Here is a 20,981-nt window from a genome sequence, read left to right as displayed (position 1 = left end):
GAGGCCAGTTGGAAGCTACTGTGGAATCCAAGTGAGAGAGGAGGATGACATGCCGGGAGAGGAGTCCATAATTCACAGGCTGGGAAGGAGGTGAAATCCACAGGGCTTAGAGATGCCCCATTTGAGAGTTGAGGAAGGTGGAGAAGTAAAGAATGGCTTTCTGCTTTGGCAGGCAGATGGTGGTGCCCTTCTTACCTGCGTAGCCAGCAGCGGGGAGACGCCCTGACCAGTGAGTGGGGTCTTTGCCCAGCTTCCGGGGTGGCCAGTTGAGCTTTACAGCTCTAAAGCCACACATCATGAGACCCTCCTCCGGACCTTTTGCCCCCACCCACTGCTCCTCTTCTTTCCTGATCATTTGCAGATGCAAGCATCCCCATGATTAGAAATATTTAATTTTGCTTTACTGTATGTTCTATTTTTGTTAAATAGATTAGTCTCCACCAGGAAAACCAAATTGCTGACCAGTCGACCTGAAAGTCTGAGATAGGCAATTTGCAATCTGTTGGAATCTTTACTTCAAGCCAGAGTGGGCTGCAGGCTGGCCTGGGGCTGGGGTGGGGGTGGGATGGGGAGGGGGAGGTGGGGAGGGAGGTCTCAAACAAGGCAGCTGGTACTACAGCAGTCCAGGCGCCAGGCCAGAGGGCTCAGCCCGCAGGGTGGCCAGGCGGAGTGTGAGAGATGCGCAGCAGAGGAATGGTACAGGAAAAATGGGCAGGGCTGTGGGGGTCCTGGGAAGTCAGGAAGGGCCCTGTGCTGGGAGGTGGGTCACCTGGCTTCTAGTCTGGGGCCCCCTCATCACTTTGGTGGTGGTCTCCTGGCCTGTAAGGAGCTCAAGTTTGTATTACCTGACAGCTGGGCCCAGAATCCCTCTCAAGAGGAAATGATCTTGGTGTAGGAAGATCTTGATTAGCCTCCTGGGTGGAAGGTAAGAACCTCAGCAGGGGGAACAGGAGGGAGCTATCGTCTCCCCAGAGAAGAAGGCCCAAAGAAGGGCAGGAGGCCCGGTGAGACCCCAGCAGGGGAAGCAGAAGGTGGGGAGGCTGGCGGAGCATGAACTGGGTCAGGCGTAAGCAACGTCCAACTTGAAGTCATCAAATGACATTGCGTGGTGCAAACCCCCTCCGCCTGGCCCCCAAGTCTTCCCTGGGACCCCTCACAAGCCCTTATAAAAGAGGCTGGCTCTCAGGTCTGTGCGGTTTTGTGTTGCGTGGCTGCCATAAGGGAGGAGGGGTCTGCATTCCCTACATGGACCAAGGGGACCCAGGTCTGAGGAAAACATCAGGGATCTGGGATGGTCTGAATCCTAAATGAACTCAGCTCAAGCGGAACCATGAGAGTGTAAGCCCGCAGGAATGTGAAGAAATCCTGAGGTTGGTTGTGCTCATGCCTGAACCGAGAGATGGAGCTTCCTGAGAACCTTTCCAAGCTCCCAATGGCTGACATCAAGTTACACAGAGAGGCTGGGGGGGGGGGGGGGGGCGGTAGCAGGAGGCTCTCTAAATCTTGAGTGTGCCTTGGTTTCTCCATCTGTACAACAGTCTGGGTGTGAGTCTACATCTGTCAATGGGTATGTAAGTTGAAGTGTATGTCACATGAGGGCATACATATGTGGCAGGGCAAGGGCAAGGCATACTGACGTGACTGTCTCCCAGACTTCTCCCAGCCTCAGTGGCCCTCAGCTCTTAATCCCAATGAGTCACCAGTCCCACCTTCCACCTCGGCAACAGCGGACTGGGCTCGCAGGAAGGTGTCCTGGCATGCCTGATTGAGAACCCATTCTCCCTCTTGGCTCATCTTCCCCGTTAGAAACCCAGATGGCTCCATATGGGGGTTGGGGACTATTCACTTGGCTTCATGGGCTAAGCCTAAAAATCTTCCATCAATTAAAAAATCTTCCATCAATTCTCCCGGGAAGGAAACAAAGAGACAGGCATCAGCAGGGGAAAAATCTGAGAGGGAGGGAAGGGCGGCTATTGGCAGCCCTGCCTACTGAGGTGGTCTCGGGCTGAGGAGGGTCAGGAGGCTACTTCTAGCAGCAGAAACCAGAAGGGAGGCTGAGAAATGCCAGGAGTGGACTTGAAACAAACGCAGTGGGTGTCTGAAGCTGTTTTCAGGCTGGAGTGAGGCCAGTGGAAGCTCAGAAAGATAAATCTAGGAATCTTTTTGCATAAAAAGGGTTCTCTCTTCCCTCTTGCCTCTGGCATGGGCTTGAGGGGTCCTTCACTCCCAACCACAGGGGCTCTTCTAAGACCGTTGCTTGACTTATGGATCCAGCTGGTGAATTTAAGTCTCAATTTCCTATATTGATAGGATTGAACACCATGCAGTGGGCATTTATTTTTCTGGCTCACCACTTAATCCCCTTTGAATGATAATAGTACCCCGATTTTAATTTAGGGATGATGTTAGCCAGGGGCTGTGATAGCCACATTCTAAGATGGCCCCAGTGATTCTCACCCACTGGTATTCACACCCTGTAAAGTCCCCTCCCACACTGAATAGGGCTGGTCTGTGTAACCAGTAGGATATTACAGAGATGGCAGTGTGTGACTTCCAGAACTAGACCATACAAAGACACTGAAGCTTCAGCCTTGCTTTCTTTTGGATCACTCATGCTGGTGGAAACCAGTCACCATATGATGAGGATACCCAAGCAGCCCTATGGAGAAGTCCATGTGGTGAGGACCTGAGTCCTTCTGCCAACAGCCACCATTAATTTGCCAGTCATGTCAGTGGGCCATCTTGGAAACAAATCTCCAGCTCCAGTAAGTCTTAGGATGACTGCAGTCCCATCTGGCCTGCAATTACTTATATTAAAAAGCCTAAGCCAGAACCTTCCAGCTAAGTCATTCCCTAATTCCTGACCCACAGAAGCTATGTGAGATAATAAATCTTTATCGTTGCTTTCAGCTACTATACTTTGGGATAATTTGCTATGAAGCAACAGATAACAAATACAAGGTCACAGGAAGTAAGAGAATTCACCCTGCATGGTTCAAAGGAAGACACTTAATTAAGGACTACTACAGAGCGAGGGAGCAGATTATGGGAACAGACAAAAGACAGTGCTGTGCCCATAGACTAGCAATGGCAGGAGCTGTTATATCCCTCAGAGCAGAGGAGCAAGGGAAGAAATAGTGTCCTCAGAGCTTCATAAGAGTGGAGACACATAGAAGATCCATAGCTTTGAGGAGGGCACATTTATTTCAAGAGATACAGCACTAAAGCAAGGTTGGGGGCTGCTCCCCGACCTCTCTCTCCCTCTCCTCCAATCTCCTGCCTGTACTTCCCATTGGCTAAATCTACCCAGAAGCCTGAGGACAAGGGGTCCTGGGTGACGCTGACCATAAGAAAAGCTTCCCAGGGCACAGAGAAGGGCAGAGAATGGATATGTTGGAGGAGTGAGAAGAGAGAAGAGCCAACTGAGACCCACCTGGCCGCACTCTGAGGTGAAGAAATTCTAGGAAACTTACTCTATGTAGAGCTGAATCACATGACTTAGATTAAGCCAATCAGGGTGGTCCTCTGCTTATAGTGATTGGTTCAGGGACCAGTACGTGACCCAAGCCAGCCAATCAAGGCAAAAGGGACTCACTTCCAGGGATTTTTTTTTGTTGGCACTGCTACAGGAACGAGCCTCCTCTTTTGCTGGTCGTGGTACAGTGATGATGGGATCCAGAAGTAATGTGCATTGGCTGAGCATGGAACTGGCACAGGAGAAAGCAGACCCTGGGACGGAGAGATGGAGAAGCCTCATCCTGGACTTCACTGTTATCTTTGAGTGAGGACGGTTTTCTATTACTTGCAGAAGAGTCCTGAAGGCACGCTCTCATCCAGAGAGCCCCGATGATCCTCATAGCAGCTCTTTGGGGTAGGCTGGGCAGAGATCATTAATCCCATTTTACACATGGAGAAAATGAGGTTCCATTCTCTTTATCACTTGGCAGCTGGCTCATTTAAATTCATCATTAAGTTCACTATACTAGCCTAGGTTTTCAGAATATATTTTGTCCTCACGTTATATGACTGTAGATTTCAGGGGCCTTGCTGTGTGTATGCCTGTTATCAAAAGCTGCTTCAAACCCTCTTTAGAAGTAGGTGGCACTCAATTATTAATTTTAATCAAACAAGCAAACAGGTCGTGGTGGTTAAGAAGGTTTTCCAAGGTCACACATCTTTCAGGGGCGGGATCTGAGACTGGAAGGCAGGGCTGATGCAGTTCCCCAGGTCCCTTCTTGTCCCAAATGGGAAATGTCCTCCTTTCAGTACTTTTTTTTCTCATACTCTCCTCTTATTCCTGCTTCTGCATTAAACCGATACTCCTGGGAGTGCAGTGGGAAGGCTGGTCATGGGCAGGTGTGTGCTCAAGGCTAGCCTGCTAAGGACAGGCCAGTTGCTCCATGGTGCCCTACAAGTTTGGAGCCACGGAGGGGCACTTTTCAGTCTGGTAGAGGAGGCAAGAAAGAAAACATCTACTGACAAGTGAGTTAGCCAAAGACCTTTCAGGGCTTACTGAGACCAGTAAGATCTGGCCTCTGATTTCTCTGATGGTGTGTCTCTGCCTCTCCCCTCACTGACACGTTTGAGCTATATTGGCCTCCTCACACTTCCCACACACTCCAGCTTCTTTGCCTGCTTGATAATTTTGACCAGATATCAGACCATCATTGGGTGCTAGATATTTCTGAATATTCCTTTAAATATTCTTAAGCTTTGTCCAGGACATAGCTAAGTTAGTTGAAATGAGTTTGGCCCCTATGAGGCTTGCTTCTAAGCCTTATTAGGTGAGATCAGAGCCACCTTTAGTCTAGGGTTGATTTTACCCTCACTACTGTGACAATAGCCTTCTGAGTCTCTCCTTGTGCATTATGAAGTTGTTCCACCCTGGCTGGTGAGAAGAGAAAAGATTCCTGGCCTTGCATGAGCTCTGAGGATCTTCCGCTGGTGCATTTCCAGGTCTCAGGTGTTTCCTTACTCCATCAGCAGGTGCCAGTCAGCCCACAGCTGAAGACTTGAGGCAGCCCCTTGCAGCTCTCGGCTGCCCTCCCCTCTTCATGTAGCTCTCTTTCCTCTGCTACTCTGCCCACAAATTCTAGCCTTCCTAGTCTCTCTTCATTCAAATTTTCAACTGTCTCAATTCAGATTATCAGCTTGGTGGGCCACAGGGGTATGTCTGGGCCACCCTTCCTGTGCCGTGGCCTGGCAACTCTCCAGGTAGTAAGCTGGACAATCATAAGGCTCACGTCCTTTGTGTCCCTTCTCTTAGGAATCACTCTCCTCTCCTGTCTGTAGTCTGGAGTTGGAAAACTGTTGTTTCACATGATTTGACTGTTTTTTTTTTTTTGTTTTTTTTTTTTTTTTAGTTGTTTAAGGCAAGAGGATAAATCGAGTCCCTGTTACTCCTCCATCTTGTCTGGGATTAGAAGCTCCTCCTACCCCAAGTGCTCCAGACACTGTCACCGATGCTTCCATGCTGGTGTCCACCTGCCTGGGTCACTTCTCCCCTAGTCATGGCACAGCTCCCCCTTGCCCCACCTTCCTAGGGAGGCCTCCTCTGGCCATCCCGTTTAATTCTCTCTGCTTCCCCTCCACTGGTACCATTGCCAATTCTCCTTCCTTTCCTGCATATTCTTTCTTTTTGCTTCTTTAAATAGCAACTGCTGCCTTCTCACATACTATATAATTTACTTACTTAATATGTCGATTATTGACTCTCTCCTTGCACTAGGTTGTAAACTCTTTGAAGGAAGGGATTTCAGTTTGTTTGGTTCACTACTGTCTTCTTGGCTTCCAGTACAGTGCTTGGCTCACGGTAAGTTCTCAAAAATCACTCTTTGAATAAATCCAGGGTTGAGAAGATGATAATAGGAAAAAAAAACAAAAACAAAAACCATAAGACCCCAATAACCCATAAGTGCAGCTGCAAAGGTTGAAAATTTGATGTGTGTGTGGGAGAGTAGCTAATATCCCTCTGTGTAAAGAGCAGCATGAGAGAAATAGCTGGAAGCACAGGTTATGACTGGAGGTGAGCTCCTAGAATGCCAAGCTCTATCCTGTAGGCAGTGCAGAGCCATGGAAGGCCTTTAATGAGGAATAACATGGTCATAGATTATTTAAGAAGAATAATCTGGTGAGTGTAAAAGTGAGAGCCAGAATAAATGAGTGGCAGAGGAGGGAGAGAAGAGAGTGCTTGGGAGTTCAGAGAGTCAGCAGAGCTCAGCAGGTGGAAGGAGGAGTTGAGATGATACCTGTAGAGATTTGTCTGCAGAAACATGGCTGGTGTGACAGTGCAAACTTAGGTTCCAAAGAATTCCACCGAGGGAGGTGGGGGAGTGGATAAGAGTATAAAAAACAAAACAAAACAAAACAAAACAAAAACCCAAACCAAGGGCATTAGAGGTGACTAACATCAGGCCTGAAACCCTCTTATGAACCAAGGCACAGTTGTCACTTCCTACCTCGTGAGCCTGGGCATGCCACAAGGCCTCTTGAACTGAGTTGCCTCTTCTTTAAAATGGTGATGGGCACTGAGGGGGGCACTTGGCGGGATGAGCCCTGGGTGTTATGTTTTATGTTGGCAAACTGAACTCCAATAAAAAAAAAAATGGTACTAAGCACGTCTGCTTCACAGGTAGGGCTTTTTCCCAGGAAACTCAGTACTTCAGGAGCTTAGTAAATGTTGGTTCCCATCTTGAAAACATTTCTTTTTTCATTACTTCAGAGTCACAAGAGGCCTTAGAGGCCCCTTCTCTGACCATGCCAGCCAATACCCCCTCATCCTATAGATGAATGGAGGCACAGAGCTCAGCCCCAACTGAGATCCGCTGACTGCCCCATGGGGGAGACATTTGGTAAGTCCCACTTCCTGTGATGGTCACTACTCCTCATAAAAGTTGGGCTGAGGAGAGTGAGCCCAAGGAGAAGACACCAAGCTGAACATCTCCACATCCCATTGCTGGGGGAAAATAGGACACGTTTCTATTACACTGAAGTTTAGAACCTCAGAATACTCTGTTCGCAAGAGACTAGAATTCCTAAGACAGCTGTCCAGCGGCTAAGGTCATTAAGCATGGATTACGAGGCAGCTCTTCATAAGCCAGTTGATAGAATTACTCGATTTGAGGATGAATAGGCAATTTTTCTGGTACATTTCGGAAAGCACTGTAGAGCCTGTACATACTGCAGGGACCCTGCCAGATTGCTAAAGGGGAATTGACAGTGGTTCCATGGATTAACTATCACCACATATGGCCTACTAAAGACCCTGTGTGCCTGAGGGAGTATCTAGGTCACTGTTTTATCACACCCTGTGGGCCTGTAAAAATATATTTGTGCATATATACATGTATGTAGATCATATATCCATATGCATATACAAGATTCTGCATTCTTCATATTATTACACCAAGGGTCTAGTAGAGTCACAGTCTAGGGCTGATCTGTCACAACAGTCATTACTTGTATGTACCCTAGGGTCTTAGACCTCAAGAGTTTTTCAAGCTGGCCTCTAGCCCATGTTAGGCAATGCCCTACATATTTTTTTCCTGCATACTGAAAGTTAAATGACATAATATGCCCTCAGTTAACTGGACTCCAACTAGTGGGGATCCAGCTCACTAGAGTCTGGCATTGAGGAGAAAGAAGTTCCTCCAGGCTCAGAAGATTGAGGCTTACAGGAGAGCAGGACATGTTCTCTTCCTTCCCTGTTCCATTCATTTCCAAGTGAGAATCAGAGTCCATCTAAGATAGAATGGGGTAGAGAGAGAAAGAATATTAATAATGGCTGAGAGCCGACAGGTGCCAGGTAGTGATGTGTCAATTAGTCCTCATGACAACCCTGTGAGCCAAGTATTCATATACCTATTGTACAGATGGGCAAAGGGAGTCCAAGAACTTATTAGCTTATTAAGTTCCTTGGCTAGTAAGGGCCAAGACTGGAATAAAGTCTAGGTCTTTTAAAGTTAATATGTTATTTAAGTCTTTTTTTTTTCCCTAGACCGAGACCTAAAGTAATATATAGTTATTGTAGAAAATTTGGAAAAGAGAAATAAGAAAAGAGAAAGAATTCTACCCAGAGACACCACAGTTAACATTTTGGAGTACCTTCTTCTAGTCATTATGTGTTTACAAGTTTGCTAACAAAAGTGCGGATTTGCCATAAACACCTTTGCAATCTGCTCCCTTTTTCACTAAACAAAATATTATACGTACAGTCTTCTAAGTCATTAGTGCTCTGCAACAACTATTTCTAATAGCTGCCAATAATTCTGTATAGATGCATCAACATTTATTTAGCTCAGCCCAAGCATTGGACATTTTGGATATTTCTAGTTTTTCCCCTGTCCACACCAAGACAGACCATGTTTCCATGAGCGCTCTACCGGGTTATTTTGCCCCATATCTCCACTGTTTCTTGAAAAAAACTACTGAGAGGTATTGTTTTTTAAGTCAAAAGGGATGCACTACTCCTCTTAGAGGGCAGGGTCCAAGTGCTTATTTCTATAAAACATTCTCTTCTCAGCTCCCACTGTCTCTGACTTTCCAAACCTCATCTGTCCTTTGAAGTCCAGCCCAATTGTCTTGACCAGAAGTTTATTCTTCTGGCCTAGGACTGACTTCAAATGTTAAGCCATGGTGACTGAGACTCCTAACTCTGGGAAACGAACAAGGGGTAGTGGAAGGGGAGATGGGCAGGGGGATGGGGTGACTGGGTGATGGGTACTGAGGGGGGCACTTGATGGGATGAGCATTGGGTGTTATACTATATGTTGGCAAATCCAACTCCAATAAAAAAAGTACAAAAAAACCTTCCCCAAAACCATGGTGATCAATAGAATATGAGCCACATCTGTCATTTTAAAGAACCCAGGAACCACATTTAAGAAGTAAAAAAGAAATGGGTGAAATTAATGTCAATTTTTAAAATTTTAACCCGATTTATCCACAATAATCTCATTCCAATCATAATCAATATAAAAATTATTAATGAGATATTTTATATTTCTTGGGGTACTAGGTTTTTTAAATTGGTGTGTTTTTTTACATTTATGTACCAGCCACATTTTAAATGCTCTTGAAAGAGGCGAGGGGTGATCACACTGAACAGCACAGGTGTAGAATGTGTCTTACTCTCTCCCATATTCCCACAAACATGGGGCCTGGTATGAATTAGTCAATCACTGAAAGAATGAATGCCCCTCCTTCTACTGCCGTCTCATCCTATCTCTAGCAGGTAGTGATTCTCTCTGCTATGACACCCTTGAACCTTGAAATAGTCCTTGAAGTCTCTCCAAAGTATAGGGGTGCTTAGATGGCTTAGTTGGTTGAGCGTCTGACTCTTGGTTTTGGCTCAGGTCATGATCTCAGGGTGGTGAGATCGAAGCTTGCATTGGACTCTGCTCAGTGCAGAGTCTGCTCAAGATTCTCTCTCCTTTTCCTTCAGCCCCTCCCCTGACTCATGCATGCACATGCACTCTCAATCTCTCTCACACACAAAATAGGTAAATAAGAATCTTTAAAAAGAAAACAAAACAAAAAAACCCCAAAGTATATCCAGTCTCTTCCAACACACAGCTATGTAATAATAGGGGGTCACTACTGCACCTAAGACAGGACTCAGAGCCTAGCCCTGTCAGATGCTTGATGAGGCCACAGCCCCCAGACAATGAAATGTTTGGTATTGGTACTTAGGTGTGTTAGGTAGGGAGTGGGGGCTGAGAGGACAATGTAGTCACTGTCTCTAAGCCTGACCCCAGGGATTGAACCCAGTAGGAAGCTAAGGGGACTGTGTTCACAGACAAGCTTGCAGAGCTCAGGACACAGCACGTGAGCTCCGGGCCCAGTCAGTGCGTGCTAGGAAATGCTTAACAAAAAGCTCTCCGAGGAGGAGGCGGAGAAGTCCTGATTTGTAGCGTTCGCTGATTACTGTGGTGTAAATACTCCTGTCATGGCCAATTTCACATCACAGAATGTGACATCACAGAACAGGAAGTTGGGAAGACACGTACACAGTTGGCTCTAACCAGCCGAGGTAAGTCAGCTCCCATACAGCACTGAGCCCAGCTGAGCAAGGGCCAGAGTGGCCTTCTCCCCCAGAGAGGACTGAGGGATTACGGCCCTGTGGGGGCCCAGAGGAACAAAGATCTGGCAATCCTGTGCTGAGAGGCCTCCATGAATGGCTTGCAGGCACTGGATGTCACCAAGGAGCTGTGGCCCTGGGCCAGGCAAGGGACCATTTGTGAAGACACTGAGATGCTTCCAGGGTCCCAGAGGGAAGACTAGAGGAATGATGGGGGGTGTGCTGGACTTGAGGTCACCCTGTTCGGCAGGTAGAGCTCAGATAGAGGTGTCCTGCACACTTGCATTCTTGGCTTTTACCAAGCACACCTTTCTTTGCATTTGCCTGTGTGGAATATTTTTTCTGCAGGATCGGGAAGGGTAACTAAGCATCCAGTTTCCCCTGGACTACCTGAACAATTTTCACATTTTCCAGATGGCAAACTGCACAGTGGATAGCTCCCTTTCTTTCATGTACTGTAGCAATGTTTACAGTATACGGAACTTGAGAGCCATTCAGTTCAAAATGAGAAGTAACTGCATTAGAAAGTACACCCCTGATCACCCCTTCTTTTCTGTCATGACTGGCATTTTTTCCTCCCAAAACATGCCTCGAATCCACCTGCTTCTCTCCCTCCCCACTCACCACAGGTTAGTACCAGTGTCCCCGCAGGTGCTCTTGCTTCTTTCTAATCTGTTCTCTCCACTGCAGCCAGGGGAAGCTTCTTAAGAACAACAATCAGTTTCTCCCTTGCCAGACGTGCTTCCACAGGGTCTCACTCGTCTTAGGATAACAGGGGCGTCGTGATCTGGCTTCCACCCAACCCTTCTAGCCCACTCCCCAGGCTCATCCTGGGCCACTCCGTTCCAGCCGCATTGGCTTTCTTTTGCTTTCTCAAAGGTGCCACACTTCCTCACTCCAGGGCCTTTGCATTGGCTCTTGCCTTTCCCAGGAACGCCCTTCTATCCCCTTTGCCTAGTTAGCTCTTACTCATTCTTTGATCTCAACTCAAAGTCATCTCCTCAGGGAAGTCTTGTCTTGTCTTTTCTTTTTCCAAGGAAGTCTTTCCCGTTCCCTAGTCTTGGTCAGGCCTCCATGCCATAAGTTCTCAAAATACCCTGTGGGCTTTCTTCAGAGCACTTTCCACAGTCTACATTCAAATAGTTACTCAGGTGAATATCTGCTTACCATCTGTCTCCTCATTTGCCTTGCTCAACACTGTATCTGTAGCATCCCCCTCCTCATGCCTCTCATACTATAGGTGGTAGGAAATATTTGTAGAAGGAATGAATGAACAAAGGGAAACAGCCACTTCCCTGTGGTTGTGCCAGGTTTTTACACCATGGTTCCATCACTGATAATTCAAATCCCATGGCCCAAAAGGGTGTTTTATTAGTTCTCAGACATACAGTTAATTTTTTCACTATATCTTATTTCTCCTCTTATTTAAGACAAAAACCAAACAAAACCAAACAAAAACAAAGCGATACATGGTGCCACCATGGCACCTGTGAAAGGCTTGGAGTGAAGGGGGGCAAAAAAAGAAGCAAGTTCTGAGGCTGACCTTTGACTGCACCCCACCCTGTAGAAGATGGAATCATGGATGCTGCCAATTTTGAGCAGTTTCTTTGAGAGAGAATCTAAGTGAACGGCAAAGCTGTAAATCTTGGTAGAGGGGTTCTAGCCATTGAAAGGAGGGAGAGCAAGATTACTGTAACATCTGACATGCCTTTTCCCAACAAGGTATTTGAAATAGCTTATCAAAAAATATCCAAAGAGAATAATCTCTGTGATTGGTTGCATGGAGTAGCTACTGGCAAAGAGAATTATGAATTGTGTTACTTCCAGATTAACTATGATGAGGACGAGGAGGAAGATGAAGATTAAAATTCATTTATCTGGGGATGCCTGGGTGGCTCGGTAGGTTAATCATCTGTCTTCCACTCAGGTCATGATCTCAGGGTCCTGGGATTGAGCCCTGCATCAGGCTCTCTGCTCGGCGGGGTGTCTGCTTCTCCCTCTCCTTCTGCTCTTCCCCACTGCTTGTGTTCTTGTTCTCTCTCTCTCAAATAAACAAAAATCTTTAAAAAAATAAAATTTATTTAACTGGAATATTTTTTTGAGTTCTGGGATAAAACTTGGGAACCAAAATAAATAAATAAATAAAACAAATGATATAGAGAAATGATGGCTTTCTTTCTTCTTCTACTGGGGGATCCCTCAATCATACACTGCACTTTATAGTTTGTAACGCACCTCCCTTAACTCATTTCCAGAGCAACCCAGCAAGGGGCCCTTGATCACTGGTCTCATTTTGCAGAAGAGAAGGCAAAAGATTAGAGACTTCTCCAAGGTCACCACTGCTAAGATGGAGGGGACAGCACGCAAACCTAGGTCTGCAGACTCCACGTCCAGTGCTCTTTCTGCCACACTGAGCTGCCTCTCCCAGGATGGTTAATGAGCCACCCAAATGAGATAGTGTCACTTCAGTTTTGCCCGGCATTTTTCACCACTGCTTTCAGAATCATTTTTGCAACTGGAACATTTCTTAAAGGAAGAAAACTAGTTCATCACAGTAATCAAGTCTGTCATAGAGGATGTGTGATGATGTTTGAAAATATAATCCTATGTACATCAGAACTGACAACTCTGAAACATCTCTAGGCTAAATCTGCTAATAACAGTCTTTAGCATTCAGGTTGGCACTCACATCAGTTGGTGTGATACATTTCACAGCAGAAATGCCCTAACAAGGAACTTCCTCAAAGAGGAACAGGGTAGAGGACAGATTTTAATGAGGCCCGATCCCTGAAAGGGTGAAGTGTGAGTGAAGAATAATGGCATGAAATGAAACATGTATTTCCATGAGTCAGTTGACAAGATGGGGTCTCACATCAGAAAATACAGCAAACACTCTCTAGAGGTCAGGACTTGTACAGAAGAGGAGTCAAGACATCAGGGCCATCACCTCTGTAGATTCTCCCGGAGAAAATGTGTTTTGATTAGAGCGAAGCAGACACATAGGAATTGCAATTACCTCTTTTGGTCCTGCTGCTCACTCACTCACTCCTTCTCACCCACCTATCTACCCACTGACCTACCTACTCATTTGTCTTTGTCTAGCCACTGACCTGCCCATCTACCCACCTGCCATCACTCCATCTATGCATCCATCCATCTACCCACACACTTAATCTACCCATCCGCCCACATACTCATCCATTCACCCATCTATCCTTGTATATTCCCGTCTCTCCATCATCCATTCATATATCCAACCACTTACCTACACATCTATCCATCCATTCACCCATCCAACTCAACCTTCCAACTATCTACTCATCCACCCACTCCACCCCCCCATCCACTCACCCATCCCACCAGCTAACTGATCTTTCCTTTATATCTACTATGTATAAAGCTCTTAGGAGATGTTGAGGAGGTGAGGGACAGGTGGTGATAAAAATCTCTGTGTTGTATTTGTTCACTGACCATGAGCTGAGAGTCTAGTATAGGCTAGACTGTGAGCTAGCAACTGAGAATAATGGGGTCTTAGAAAGGTCTTTCTAAGACCACACCCTCAAGAAGTGGGTAGGAGAAACCTCCATCATAAAGCTAACCAAGTACTCAGAGTCAAGATGATGGCACAACAAGGACGAGAGCAAGGATTTCCACACTATGCTGCCTGGGATCCATGGCCAGGTTCCAACAGCTGGCACAGGCAGCTTACCCAACGCAGCCTGGCTCTTGTTCATTTAATGGACACCACCCCCTGGCCAAACAACATTTTTTTTATTACTAAGAATGCACAGAATGTGGTGAAAGGGCATGAAACAAAAAGGCTATTAATCCTACCACAAAAATCTGGTGTGTTAAAGTACAGTACTGTTTACTGCTTTGGAGACGAGACAGGATGCCCAAGATGACCACTGTTCTGCTGTTGGTTTCTCTCTCTCTCTGTCTTTCCCACTCTTGTGATTCATTTATTTGCCTTCGAAGAGGACGACCAAAGTGCCTTTCCAGATAAAGATAAAGCAGTATGAAACCCCCGTGATGTGTGTATCACCTTAGTGATTTTTGCAGCATCCACGTACCATCTGTGCTTTCCTTTACTAAATATCTGCCTCTTAAAAAAACTAAAAAAGAAACCCCTTCTTGCTACCTCAAGCGCTACTTATATTTTTATTGTACACATTAAAATCAAACACAGCTATTAAAATAATGAATGTAGGTCTGGGTCCCAGCTGAGATTGCACCTCTCTTGCCTCTGAGGTGCTGTGCTTGGACCTGCTGCTGAGGCTGCTATCCTCCTGCCCTGCCTGGGGGCCTGACTGGGGTGTGCCAACCTGGGGGCCCAGGCTAGCTTCCCTGTTAAGGCTTTGCTGCATCTTTGTTACTGCAGAAATTTGCTTGCTTATTTTTTAATAAATGAGGTGGGTTTATAGAGAAGTCTTCGAAGAGGCCTTCTTTTTTTTTTTTCTGGAGAAGGAGAAGGAGAGAGAGAGAGCGCACAAGCAGGGGGAGGAACAGAGGGAGAGGGAGAGAATCTCAAGCAGGCTCCACACTCAGTACAGAGCTCGGGCTCTGTACCCTACATACAAAAACCTCTTTAAGCCCCATGACCCTATACAGTAGGCTTGTTGTTATCTGTAGGGTATCTTGGAGGAGCTCTGCTCAGCTCTCCTCTTTATGGCTGGAGCATCACCCTCCAGCTCCTGGGAATACTGGCGACTGAGGATCCCAGCTGGGTATCCTACTGCCAATTATCCTCCACTATGGGGAAGCTCCTTGCCTACGGAGACACCTCCCCTCCACTGCGAGGGCCCAGCCATGGCCAGTGACTAGCTGATGGGAAGCTACAAAGGCCCCGGCTCTATGCCTCACTGTGGACAACGGTGAGGGCCATCCTAGCTCCAGAGCACTCCCAGCATCAACTGTAGCCTCAATTGCAACCACATTTTGGATCAGCTTCTTGCTCTGCCCCAAGCTACTGTCCTCACTCACTTACAGTGCATTTCCTGAGTTCACCCTCCCACAGATCTGCCACACATAGCGCTCTGGCTCAGAGCCTATTCACAGGGAGCCCAATCTAAGGCATTATCCCCATTTTACAGACAAGAAATCTGAGGCACACAGAGATTAAATTCTTGCCCAGGTTTACCTGCCTAGCAAGTGCAGCCAAGATGTGCATCTAGGAAGTCTGTCTCCAGAGTTTGCAATCCTAAGCATGTCACACTATTGCCTCTTAGGAAGGTGGTTCTGCCCCTCCGACACCTTCTTCCACGGTTTACAGTGCCCTGACCAGACTCTAGGCCTAGCAACTGAGTAATTTACCAATTACTGTTTATTTATTTATGAAAGATTTATTTATTTTAGCGAGGGGGGGGAGGGAGAGAGAGAGAAAGCCTCTGTGTGAGAGCATGGGGAGGGGCAGAGAGTGAGGGAGAGATAAGCACGGAGCTCAATGCAGCAGGGTTCAGTCTCATGGGCCTGAGATCATGACCTGAGCCGAAACTAAGAGTCAGATGCTCAACCAACTGTGCCACTCAGGTGCCCCTGCCAATTACTGTTTAAACAAAAATTCTAGAAAGCTTGAATGTTCTCAATTTCATTGAGAAAGAAAGAGGGTGCAGGGGGTTGCAGTTCCATGAGAAGATGGATCTTTCCAGCTCCCTCTGACCCCTGACACAGGGCTGGCCTCACATGGGGTCACAGCCGTGTGTGCAAGTCACCGCTGTACCAGCGCACATAGGCGGAGCGGGCATCCATCAGTGTTTAAAGCTGTGTGTCTTGTCAACTGAAATTTATGTTAGCTGTCCCCCCCGATGGCAGAGGCTTCCCTCCTATTTAGCAAGTGCACAGGCTAACATACCTTGACACACATTGAGGGGGTACTCCGGTCTCCTACAAGAAGAAAAGCATGTGATGTGTTACGGGGGCTCTTCAGATTTGGTTTTCACACAGGATCGGGGTCTATCTTTATTTGAGTATTTTCCTCAATAGTGGGTATATCACTAATATTTAACTGTATTTTACTTTAAAATAAACTTAATTATTTACTTCAAAAATTTTGCTCACTGGATTCTCAACATTTTAAAATGTACTTTCTGAAATTCTGTATGAAACCTTTTGTTAGGCTAATAACTATTTGGTTAGCAGTAGCTTGCAAATAATTTTTCTCTAAAATTAGTCAGCAAACTACTTATATCTTTACAAATACTTTTCTTTTTTTCATCCATTTATTCATGAGAGACACAGAGACAGAGAGAGAGGCAGAGACATGGGCAGAGGGAGAAGCAGGCTCCATGCAGGGAGCCCGATGTGGGACTCGATCCTGGGTCTCCAGGATAATGCCCTGGGCTGAAGGCAGTGCTAAACTGCTGCGCCACCCGGGCTACCCTACAAAAATGTTCAATATAAATAATACATAAATAAAACCAGCTTTCCCATAATAAATAATAGTTTTAAAATGATCACTTGGGATGCCCTGGTGGCTCAACCAGTGGCTCAGGTCATGACCTCATTGTCGTGAGATTGAGCTTTGCATCCCACTCCCAGCTCAGTGTGGAGTCTGCTTCAGATTTTCCCTCCTGCTCTCGCTCTCTCTCTCTCAAGTAAATATATAAATAAAATCTTTTTTAAAAATGATTGCAGGGAATGAGGAGTTAGTGTTTAATGGGTACAGATGCTCATTCTGGGAAGATGAACAAGTCGTGGAGATGGGCAGTGGTGATGGTTGCACAACAGTGTGGCTGTGCTTGATGTTGCTGAACTCTGCACTTACAAAGTGATTAAAATGGTAAATTTTATGTACATTTTATCACAATAAAAAAAAGATGGAGTTAAAATGATTGAGAACCACTGCCATAGAAAAGCTTTATAATGTAAGAGATCAAAACAAATAGCTATAAAAGAATTTTTTTTTAAAAAAAGATCACAGCTGGGTGTGAAGGGTGGTACTTAAGTAGAGCAATCTGAATGATGAAGTTATGGGTGACTTTGACCTTCTTTTTGGTATTTGTCTGTACTTTTTACATTTTCCTTCTAATCATGTGTTATCTTTGTAGTCCAGAAAGGAAACGTACATGTGATTTTTAAATACACAAATGAGAAGATGACAAAACATGGGGTTCTAATACCCTTGCTCCCCCAGTCAGGGAAGAAGTGAGTAAAATGTAAGGAGCTGCTTCCAGGGACTGGCTGGCCAAACCAAGAGGTATAGAACTTTCCCCTGGGTGGTAGAAACCAGCCGTCAGGGAGTTGCCCTCCTAGAGATGAGGGGTGGGGGGGGGGGCCCTGGCTCCAGCCTCGCCTCTCAGGGGGGCCACAGATTCCCTACCTGGACAGTGGGTGGTGAGAAGAGCCAGTCTCACTGACTCCTCTCAGCTCTGTCCTTCCCTGGCTGGGATTCTTTTGCCCCCTAATGGAGGACAGCTTGTATAGGTGTAGGGTAATGGTTAACCATGAGGGTCGAAAGTTAGCCAGCCTGTGTCCTGTGTCCAACCTTGGGTAAATTATTCAACCTCACAGTTTTCTTTTTTTTTTTAATTTTTATTTATTTATGATAGTCACACACACAGAGAGAGAGAGGCAGAGAATAGGTAGAGGGAGAAGCAGGCTCCATGCACCGGGAGCCCGACGTGGGATTCGATTCCGGGTCTCCAGGATGGCGCCCTGGGCCAAAGGCAGGTGCCAAACTGCTGCGCCACCCAGGGATCCCGAACCTCACAGTTTTCTCACCTGCCAAATGCTGGTTACAACAGTCTCCATTCTTTGGGGCTGGATTCATTCGCTAGGGGCTGCTTTAACAAAATATCACAACCGGGGGTTTGAAACAACTGAAATTTAACGTTTCATGGCTCTGGAGGCTAATGGTCCAAGATCAAGGTGCCGGCAGGGCTGGTTCCTTCTGAGGGCTGCGGGGGAGAGTGGGTTCTGCACCTCTTGCCCAGCATCTGGTGGTTTGCTGGCAATCATTGGTGTTCCTCAGCTCGTAGAAGCATCAGCCCTTCTCTGCCTTCATCTGTACGTGCTGTTCTCTCTGTGTGCGTGTCTGTCTCCAATTTTCCCCTTTTTATAAGGATGCTAGTTATATTGGATTACCCCATTCCAGGAGGACCTCATCTTAACTAATTATATCTGCAGTGGCCCTATGTCCAATTAAGGTCACATTCTGAGGTACTTTGGGTTAGGAGTTCAAGTATGGATCTTCAGGGGGACACAATTCAATCCATAACCAGGTTATTACAAGTATCAAATGAGATAATGCATTTAAGAGCAGAGCATAGCACCCAGCATATAGTGAGCGTTCAAAATCACAGCCATTCCGATTATCATGACATTTGTCGTTACAGTAATTGTTACTATGACCACCTTGTCACTGGCTCCTTCCTTTGTTTCTCACAGAGACCTGGATAGTGTCTGTACGTAGGGCTTCTGTTGAAGCTCTCCTAAGAAGATACACTCCCCCACACTGCTTTTCATAAGGAAACAGCTATTTTTTATCCCGACTAGAGGAAGTCAAACTTGCAAGCTTTGGAAGGCTAGGCATCAATTGAAACAAATTGCTAAACCACATTATTTTGATCTTTCAAATTTATCTGACAGCAGAAGGAGTAGGTTTCTTTCCTGTGCTGTGCGTTATCTGCAGTCATTTGTAATTGTGTTTAAAGAAACGGGGGTGGGGGGAGGGCAGCCAAGCAGTGCCTAGGAACACTAGATTTGGAGACACCTGCCTTTAGAATCAGAAGAACTAGGATGTGATTCTGAATGAGACTCACCAGTAACACCGTGGGAGCCCAGCAAGCCACTCTGCCGCTCTGAGCTACGATTCACCACTCACTCATTCAGTCAACAAACATGTGTTTCAAGGACTTAGAGCCAGTATTATACATGGCACTGGAGGTACAGAGAGAATTATGGGCCCCAGTCCCAATCAAGGGACTCCCAGGCTCACTGTCCCCTGGGAAAGGGCAGATGGACACATAAATAACTCAACTGCTGGTGGAGAGCCCACACATCTTCCACTGTTAATTTGGGGGAGGGAGTGGTTCCTGCTTCCCTCCTATGCATCTCACCAGGTTGTTCAGACAGCAAATTCCTTGGGGGCAGGGTGGGGGGCAGCGGTGGCAAACCTTCCAGATTGCTCCTTCTGCCTGGCCCAGCTCTGGCTTATAGGCAGTGCTGGCAATGCTGGCTGAATTAGGGGACACCCAAATGGCCCACAGCTTGGGCTTCTGAGTTAGCCACATGAGCCAGTTTTGAATAAACTCTTGTCACTTGCTACCTGGAGGATACTGGGTACATCATTTATCTCTGCTTAGCCTGTTTTTTGTTTTTTTGTTTTTTAAAATCTATGACATGGTCATTAATGACCCAAATCCTGCATTCATTAAACAAAGATTTATCAGGCACCTAGTAAGTCCTGGGCACCCAGCTCTAAGTCTTAGTGGGGGTGGGGGGACATCAGATGGGGGTAACTGTGGAGAGGCAGAATGATGGGGTGGAAACTGTGATTTTATTTTATTTTATTTTAAAGATTTTATTTATTTATCCATGAGAGACAGAGAGAGAGAGAGAGAGAGGCAGAGACACAGGCCACAGGCAGAGGGAGAAGCAGGCTCCATGCAGGGAGCCCGATGTAGGACTCAATCCTGGAACTCCAGGGTCATGCCCCGAGCCGAAGACAGATGCTCAACCACTGAGCCACCCAGGTGTCCTGGGAACTGTGAATTTAAACAGGGTGTCGGTGAGGCCTCCCTGACAAGGTGACACGTGGGTAGAGATGGGACACAGGTGAGAGAGATGGACACAGCTCACTGGGAGCAGATGGCTTCCAGGCTTGGGAGTTACCCATCCCCCACCCCGGTGGCTGTTCTGAGCATCACATTCAATAACATGGGTACACTGCTTAGGGTTCAGCCTGGGATGCAGTAGGAGCTCATTAATTGATAGCTATTATTAGCATTATGTTAATAAATGTAATTGCATTGAGGAATGAAGGAGACAGAGACTATAAATGTACTCTGTGCACAAGGGCAGTCACACAGTGATTATTATTATTATAGTTGTTTATTACTAGCAATTACCTCTAGGAACTACCCCTGACAGTCTAAAGTCACAAAGGGCCCATCAGCAGCCCCCTCTCTCCCTCAGGCCCTAGGACTTGAGCCCTAGAGAGACACTGATGGGAGAGACAGGGGAGGGGGACAGAGGGCGGGTTTCTTTCCTGCCTCGGGAAGGGAAGGACACGGCAGGAGCCCCTGTCCCCAGCCCCACACATACATGCTGGGATGATTTCCACAAGCTGTGCGAAACAGTGATGCCAGCCATCACAGCAAGAATTAGGGGATCATTATTAGCAGATTCAACAACTATAGATCCTGTTAATACTTCTCTTGTCAGTTCTGATTATTTATTGGGCAGAAAAAGTCTTTTTAGTTTCTAGAAGCCTGGAAGGCAGCAGAGTGGGAGAGTGTGACTGAATTTCTCAATCGTGTGTGGATTCCATCCAACAAACTCAAGGTTTGCTTCTACCAGGTGTAAAGTGCTAGGTGCAGAACTGTGCGACCAGAGGCATGTAAAACTGTGGTCCCTGCAAATCTGGGAGCTGCTAATTCATCAGAGGAGGCAAGTATGGCTCTGCTGCAGGCTGACTGCAACAGGCAGGAACAGGATCAAAATGTGAGTATAAGGGAGAAGAGTCCAGAACCCTCTACTGGTGTGAGGGAGGCGACGGGGGAGGGTTGCTGCTAAACTTGATGCACAGATGACAATTAGGTTACAGTAAAAATTCCCTCTTGAGGATGTTTAAATTTCCCAGAAAGACACATGAGTGTCTTCAATTGGGTCCTCCAGAAGCAGAGTCCAGGACAAGGAATCATGTGCAAGTGATTTTTTAAAGACGTGTTCTCAGGAGAAGCTT

The 20,981-nt window shown here is 46.5% G+C and overlaps 1 protein-coding gene and 1 pseudogene across 1 annotated transcript in view; one reads left to right on the top strand and one right to left on the bottom strand.

The window, feature by feature from the left end:
- GABBR2 (gamma-aminobutyric acid type B receptor subunit 2) overlaps nucleotides 1–20,981 on the bottom strand; it is a 349,564-nt gene that overhangs the window by 110,856 nt on the left and 217,727 nt on the right. The gene's annotated exons all lie outside the window — the stretch shown is intronic.
- On the top strand, nucleotides 6,596–11,944 carry LOC112930884 (large ribosomal subunit protein eL22 pseudogene; annotated as a pseudogene).

Source organism: Vulpes vulpes, chromosome 12 (genome assembly GCF_048418805.1).
Source record: "Vulpes vulpes isolate BD-2025 chromosome 12, VulVul3, whole genome shotgun sequence".
Classification (NCBI taxonomy): Eukaryota; Metazoa; Chordata; class Mammalia; order Carnivora; family Canidae; genus Vulpes; species Vulpes vulpes.
Note: the sequence above shows the minus strand (reverse complement) of the source record. Positions and strands in the feature narration are given on the sequence as shown.